Below are 6596 nucleotides of genomic sequence, written 5' to 3'. Positions count from 1 at the left end.
CCGTGTGGGCTATTCTCACCCCCTTTCCAAGCCCTGAAAATATTCATCCTCCGAATAACAAAGTACTCCCCCTAATCGGCAGCGAAGAAAACTAGGGAAACCGGGCTCTGGGTTTTTTGTCTTCCCTGTTCTGCCGCACATGATTGTAGAGCAAGTGAGTGATACCGCCCCTGGTGGGAGAGAAACCATCCGAGAGGGCTGCAAAAGAAGATACCTATACTTTATCCTGGACTACGGGCTATCGTTCAAACTTCTTCATTGCCTGGCTAGCTCTGAGTATTGCTTTGTTTTGCTCTTTTGAAAAGGGGACAGTAAGCCCAACATGTTTTGGAAACGGTTGTAAAGGTCTGTGCAGTCTCTCTTTAGGCCCTCATCTTGCCGGAAAGTTCATGTAGATGTTCTTAAAAGAGAATAATTCTCACAACAGATATACTTTACTAGTTAGTTCAGATAGACTATTTTTCCCATTTTAAGATTTCAGGGGATATTTTTGGTTTAAGATGTAAAGATGATCAGAGACCAATAGTTTAAGGAGTTCATCCATCCTCCATGACGTCAGAAAGTATAGAGTCCATGAGAATTTTCTATTCTCTTCTGCAGTTTACCCTTTTGAGCAGTATTCTTCTATGTAATGCTTAATCAAACTGCCCAGTCACAGTAGCCAGGAACCACCGAGTTCTGATTTCATGGCAAAGGAAACAATTGTTCAAGGAGGCAATTAGCCACACTTTCCATTTCTTCCTCCAATACCTGGATCTCTCTCTCTTTCTCTTGTTCAGTGTACATAGAGATCCACTGTAATGCCTTGGATAGCCACCCGCAAGCTTTTAAGACCCTAGGTCAGCGGTTCTCAACCTTCCTAATGCCGTGACCCTTTCATACGGTTCCTCATGTGGTGGTGACCCCCAACCATAAAATTATTTTCATTGCTACTTCATTACTATCATTTTGCTACTGTTATGAAATAGGCGACCCCTTTGAAAGGGTCGTTTGACCCCCAAAGGGGTTGTCACGACCCACAGGTTGAGAACCGCTGCCCTAGGTGCTATTTCATGCACTAGGCGGTTTGAAATCACGAGCAGCTCCTCGGGAGAAAGACCGGGCTTTCTACTCGCTGTGCCAGTGCCCACCTCAGACACCCACACGGGGTTGCTGTGAGTCAGCACTGACTCAGAGCACTGAGGTCTATTTTGGTTTTGGGGTGGAGGGGCATTAGGTAGGAGATAGAGTAGACGCATTAACCATGTTGTGAGGCCTGAGGCCAATTAACTGGGCTGACCTCCGAAACAATGACCATCAACTTCAAGACAAAGGAACCAAATCCCATGAGGTATTTGGTTGTGGGTAGCTGTCTCTGCTGCTATTCTTTCTTTCTTTTTAATTGTAAATTCAAATTATTATGAGAGTATAACTTAGGCAGCCCTACCCTGTGCATTGTTCGTGGATTTCATTGGCTATTGTGTCCTCTGGAACAATATAAAGCATGATCCCTTCCTATTTCCACAGTTTTGCACAAAGCTAACAACACTTTTTAGGAATCTCCTCAATGGTGGTGCAAGTGAGTCAGACTCTTAGCTGCCTTGGTCTCTCTGCCCCAGAGAGTCAGGTGAGAGGCCGTCGATCTATCCAGGAAACCAGTGACTCAATCCTGTGGACAAACAACTCTTGGAAAACCCAAGGCATGGACGCAGGCCTCTGTAAACGCTGCGATACATCCTTTGATACCACACTGAAGGAGTGTTATCTAATCATGAAAACCCAGGATCAGAGTCAGATTCCAGCTTTTATTTTCCTTTACACTGGGGCACTAATTGTGTAACCTTGTGATCACTCTGCTTTCTGATGTCAATAGGTTACGAATAGAGATCCATGGAGGGAGGACTCAAGGCTGGCAGGGTATGTGGCGGGTGGGGGGGCTTGGAATAATGACCCCAGTCCTTGAGGAGCCACTGTCTAGATTTGCAGGGAGCCTGTGCCATCTGCCCTTTCCACCTGTCTCGGATTGCTGCCATCCAGCGTGCCAGTTCGCTCGCCGAGGCTGCCCAACCACACAGACCCAGGAGTACTTTGGATTAAGGTCAATGTGAACTATGTAGCAGAACCCTCCCAAGGGGTGAATCTTGTATTCCCCTCTGGTGTCTTGACCAGTGCAGTGCCCAAACACAAACTCAGCCGCTCTTTAAAATGATAGATTTCGTACCCAGGTTGTGTGCGACCCTGCAGCCCTGTGCCATGGGGGAGGGGTCTGTTTGCTAAATAAAAGAAGCAGCATCCTAGCAGTGACGATTCTTTCTCTAAGGGCAGTAGTCCGTCCTATAAACAGCACGGGCTGGGAATAAAGTCTTTGGCTCTGCCAACGATTGCCTTCATCACTGTTTTACAGAGTCTCCCATATGACTTTTGCCCTAGCGATCTAACATTACCTCCTGCTGAATAGTTTGGGCTCACCAGGTTACAAAATTTGACTAAAGGTCTGTGCCACTGTGTTGGCTTTTAATATCATTATGAACTTTGAACATACTAAACCGACTGATGAATTCTGAGAAACTTGGTGCGCCACCACTTCCTGACCTCGTGTTTGCCCACTTATTGGAGCATGAACCATCATGTGAATTAAGTATAATAATAATTTCCTGAGCAGAGTAAAATTACTTCGATCATTATACTGGTCCCAAAGTCCCTGTGGTATAGGATGAGTCGAAACCTAACCTCTGTGGAACGGTGTGTCTGACGCTCCAGCTCAAGAATACTATGACTTCCATCCTTCCGTTTCCGGTTGAAACCCAGATGTGGCTTCTGAGTGCCGGTTACAGCTCTCCAACCAGACTCCAGGGAAAACGTACTACGTTTGGATTCACAACCTTTGGAAAACCAGGAGCCAGGTTGTGACCTGGATTTTCAGGTGTGTGTAGGCTTAAACTTTTGGGCCTCTGAGCTTTATCAGAGGGCTGCGAGCCACATGGTCGGCAATCTGAACCCATGAGCAGCTCTGAGAGAGAAAATCTGGCCTTTCTGCTCCCACAAAGCTAACCCACAGAGGGTCGCTAAGAGCCAGCATTGGCTCGCTATCAGTGAGATTCTGGAATTTGGAGAAGCTTTATCAGAAAAACACAGGCATCGTTCTGACTCTCAGAGAAAGTTATGCCCCCTCTTCAGGAAGGGCCCAAGCCAAACCCAGAGTTAAATCTATGTCATGACCTTGCCAGGGTCTATCTCTGTCCATGTACCTTAGTACCTTAAACCAGAATCAATAAACAGTCATTTGGCGTTACAGGCAACACCCACAAAGATACCAAATTCAAGGACTCTGGACATGCAAGGCAGTTCTAGAGATGTTAGTCGTGTTTGACAACTCTCCGTCTGCCATGTGGATCAAATGTTTTCTGTCAATGTTTCTAACTACAATCCCTAGCATTGCATGAAGTCCTAGGGGAGAGACTTTCCAAGTAGAACTCTGTACCAAGGGTTTACATAAGGCTCTTTAAAATCATTACAACACCTACTGCCAATAGCACCATTGTGCAAAAGGCCTTATTTTTGTCTCTCTCCACTCTCTGTTGCTTTTCTCCTTAGTAGGTTAAAAAAAAAAAAAGCATAAAGCGTAATTACAAGGTTCAGTATTCTTTGACCCGCCTGAGAGACTATTTTGCTGTCGTTGTAGAGTTTATTCAACCATAACCCAGGCATTTCTAACCTCTTATGGAGCTAGAAGCAAACGTGTCTTTGACGAAGCAAAAGATATTTGCGTGCAGTGAAGGATTTAGCTCGGAGCTCTTTGTTGACACATAGCATTTTCCGAAGACACCCAGGGCTCACATGGGTCAGCGCTGAGGCTGGCCAGTCTGCCTAGAACTCTGTAGGTACACAAGAGGACAGCCGTTTCACGTGGAGCCTCAAGACAAACATCAACTGTGTGGGTTCTTGATCTTTGCAGGTTCGAGCACTGCTATAATTTGTTCCCTGCGAACTGATACACTTCTAGAGAATTGTTTCCGTTAAATCACTTATAAAAGACGGCGGATAAGTCACGTAAGGGTTTAACTTGTGCAAGTGAACGTTCCATGTGTTTTAGTCTAACCACACACGGAGAGATACATACACACACTGCCATCAAGTCAATGCCAACTCATCGTGACCCTATGGGACAGGGTAGAAATGGCCCTGGGGGTTTCCAAGATGGAAAGTCTTTATGGGAGTAGAAAGCCTGGTCTTTCTCCTGAAGAGCAGCGGGGGCTTTCCAACTGCTGACCTGGGGGTTAGCAGTCCAGCGTGGCACCCCCACACCACCAGGGTTTACTAGGAGTTTCTATGAGTTGGAACTGATTTGACAGCACCTGACAACAACAACATATAGGAGTTTATTCCTTTTCACACTTATAATTTAAAGTGTCTATATCATTGACTAGATTAAAGATACGATTAATAAAATTACCAAATGTTCCCTGCATGCTACTCATCTTACTTTTGAAGAACCTGATAACGCTGCCTGTAAAGTGGACAACGTTTGTATATAAACATGAGATACGTGAATGGATTTGGACCTGACACTTAACCATAAGTGCTAATCTAAGGACAATCTGTTCTTATGTGACCTGTTTGACACGTGCCTTCGTGAAGCGATCACTGAAGATATGGGCGTTACAGCAAAGTGTGGTGAAGAACTCAGATGGTATCCAGCTCTCAGAAATAATAGCATCTGGGGTCTTAAATGTTTACCTTAAACAGGAGTCATCTAAGTGAGGTGTCAGCTAAGTCCGCACAGAAAAAGCACACACCAGCCAATGTGATCCAAGGATTGGGAATGGGAAAACCTAAGATCAGAGGCATTGTATTAGAGCTTAAATTCCAAACACCCAGTTTGCAGAGGCTATGGATGACAATAAAACCTCAAAATCTATTTACATAGTCCCGACATGGATTAAGCCTCCATTGAATTCCCTCAGACCATGGGACAGGGATATGAACAGTCTTGTTCATAGACAGAGGGCACTGGAAAGTGGATTCCTATACAGAAATAGGCAGGTTTAAATAGAATATTGTACCATTTGTTTTCCCTTCTGACCCATTTTTAACATTCTAGTTTTTATTACATTCTGCTTTCTTTTGAAATGAGGTGATTCTGTGTTTTATTTTATTGTTGTGGCTGGGTTTTTCTGCTTCATCTTCTTGTGTGATTTCTCTATATGAAATCTGGGAAAGGTAATCCTCTAAAGCCAGCAACTAGATCAATAGTTGGGGTTATAACAGGGAAGGTGGGGAAGAAGACAGGAGGTGCTGAGAACAGTGGGTGCAAGAATGAAGAAAATGTTCAAAAATTGATTATGGTGATGATTACACAACTCTTCTTGATGTATTTGAACCATTGCATGAGATACGCATTATATGTCAATTAAACAGTTAAAATAGATTTACAACTATTATGATGCATTTGGAAGAAAGATGGGGCATTCTATTCCCGTTAAAAGTTACAGTCTTGGAAACTCACAGGGATGGTTCTACCCTGTCCTATAGGGTCGCTACGGGTTGGCCTCAACTTGATGGCTGTGAGTCAGTCAGTGGTGGTTCGTGGACACATTTTTGGTTGTACAGGTTGTTTGCTTCTGCTCTTTGGTTCATTCCTGTCCTGCTCTACTCTGTGTTCTAAGGAACTGTGCTGCCAGGGCAGGAACCTGGTGGTGTAGTGGTTACACATTGGGCTGCTGATCACGACATCAGCAGTTCAAAACTACCAGCCCTGCTTTTCCCAGAGGCATATGACAATGGTTTTATTGCTTACATGTCTGGAACTACAGAGATGTTGCCTAGGCAGCTCTGCTGATCTTGACTGGGTTTGATCACTTATCTGGGCATCTGCTGACTATTGGCTAGCATCTAGGATCGAAAACCTAGGATGTAATTTTCTAAGGCAGGGGTAAGGAATGTCCAGCCCTTGGCCCTATAAGGCCTGAAAAATGAATCGCATCTAACATTTAATATCACAAGCCTGCAACTGCTTCAAAGAGAAGCAGTCCCAGCCATCCCATTAGGGGTGAGTTAATTAAATGTCTGACCCGTATGGCCCACAAATGATATGACAAATATCCAAAGGGCCCTTAGCAGAAAAAAAGGTTCCCTCCCTGTGATCTAGGGTGACTCCGGTGACTGGCTGTGATCCACGTGCCTTGCATTCTCCAACTTCGGGAGAGCCTCAGTGTGATGGCAGAGGACAAAACAACAAGCAGAAACACAGAAGTGCTCTTCAAGTCCTTTTTCCGTTTCACGGTTCTGAATAGTCCACTGACCAAAGGAAGGGAAGCCAGGCTGTCCACTCCCAAAAAGAGTTCATTTCAGAATCCCACAGAGGAAGTTCCGCCTCACCCTGTAGTATCACCGCGAGTTGAAATCAACATGGTAGCAGTGAGTTTGTGTGGTTTGGTTTGGACTGATCCTGGGAGCTCTGTGCTGTCTGGTTTCTGGCTACGACCAGCCAATGGGAGTCCATGGGGAAGACTGGAATATGAGAGGACAAGGGAACCCAGGTGTCTCTTCTTGGTCTGCCACAGACAACGCCTGGTCCGCTCTTGCCTTTGACTGTGGCTCTACCTCCCATTAGCCAG

Source organism: Echinops telfairi, unplaced genomic scaffold (genome assembly GCF_000313985.2).
Source record: "Echinops telfairi isolate 266 unplaced genomic scaffold, ASM31398v2 ScPeMD7_31;HRSCAF=116, whole genome shotgun sequence".
Classification (NCBI taxonomy): Eukaryota; Metazoa; Chordata; class Mammalia; order Afrosoricida; family Tenrecidae; genus Echinops; species Echinops telfairi.
The sequence above is the reverse complement of the archived record's forward strand: the minus strand, read 5'-3'. Positions refer to the sequence as shown.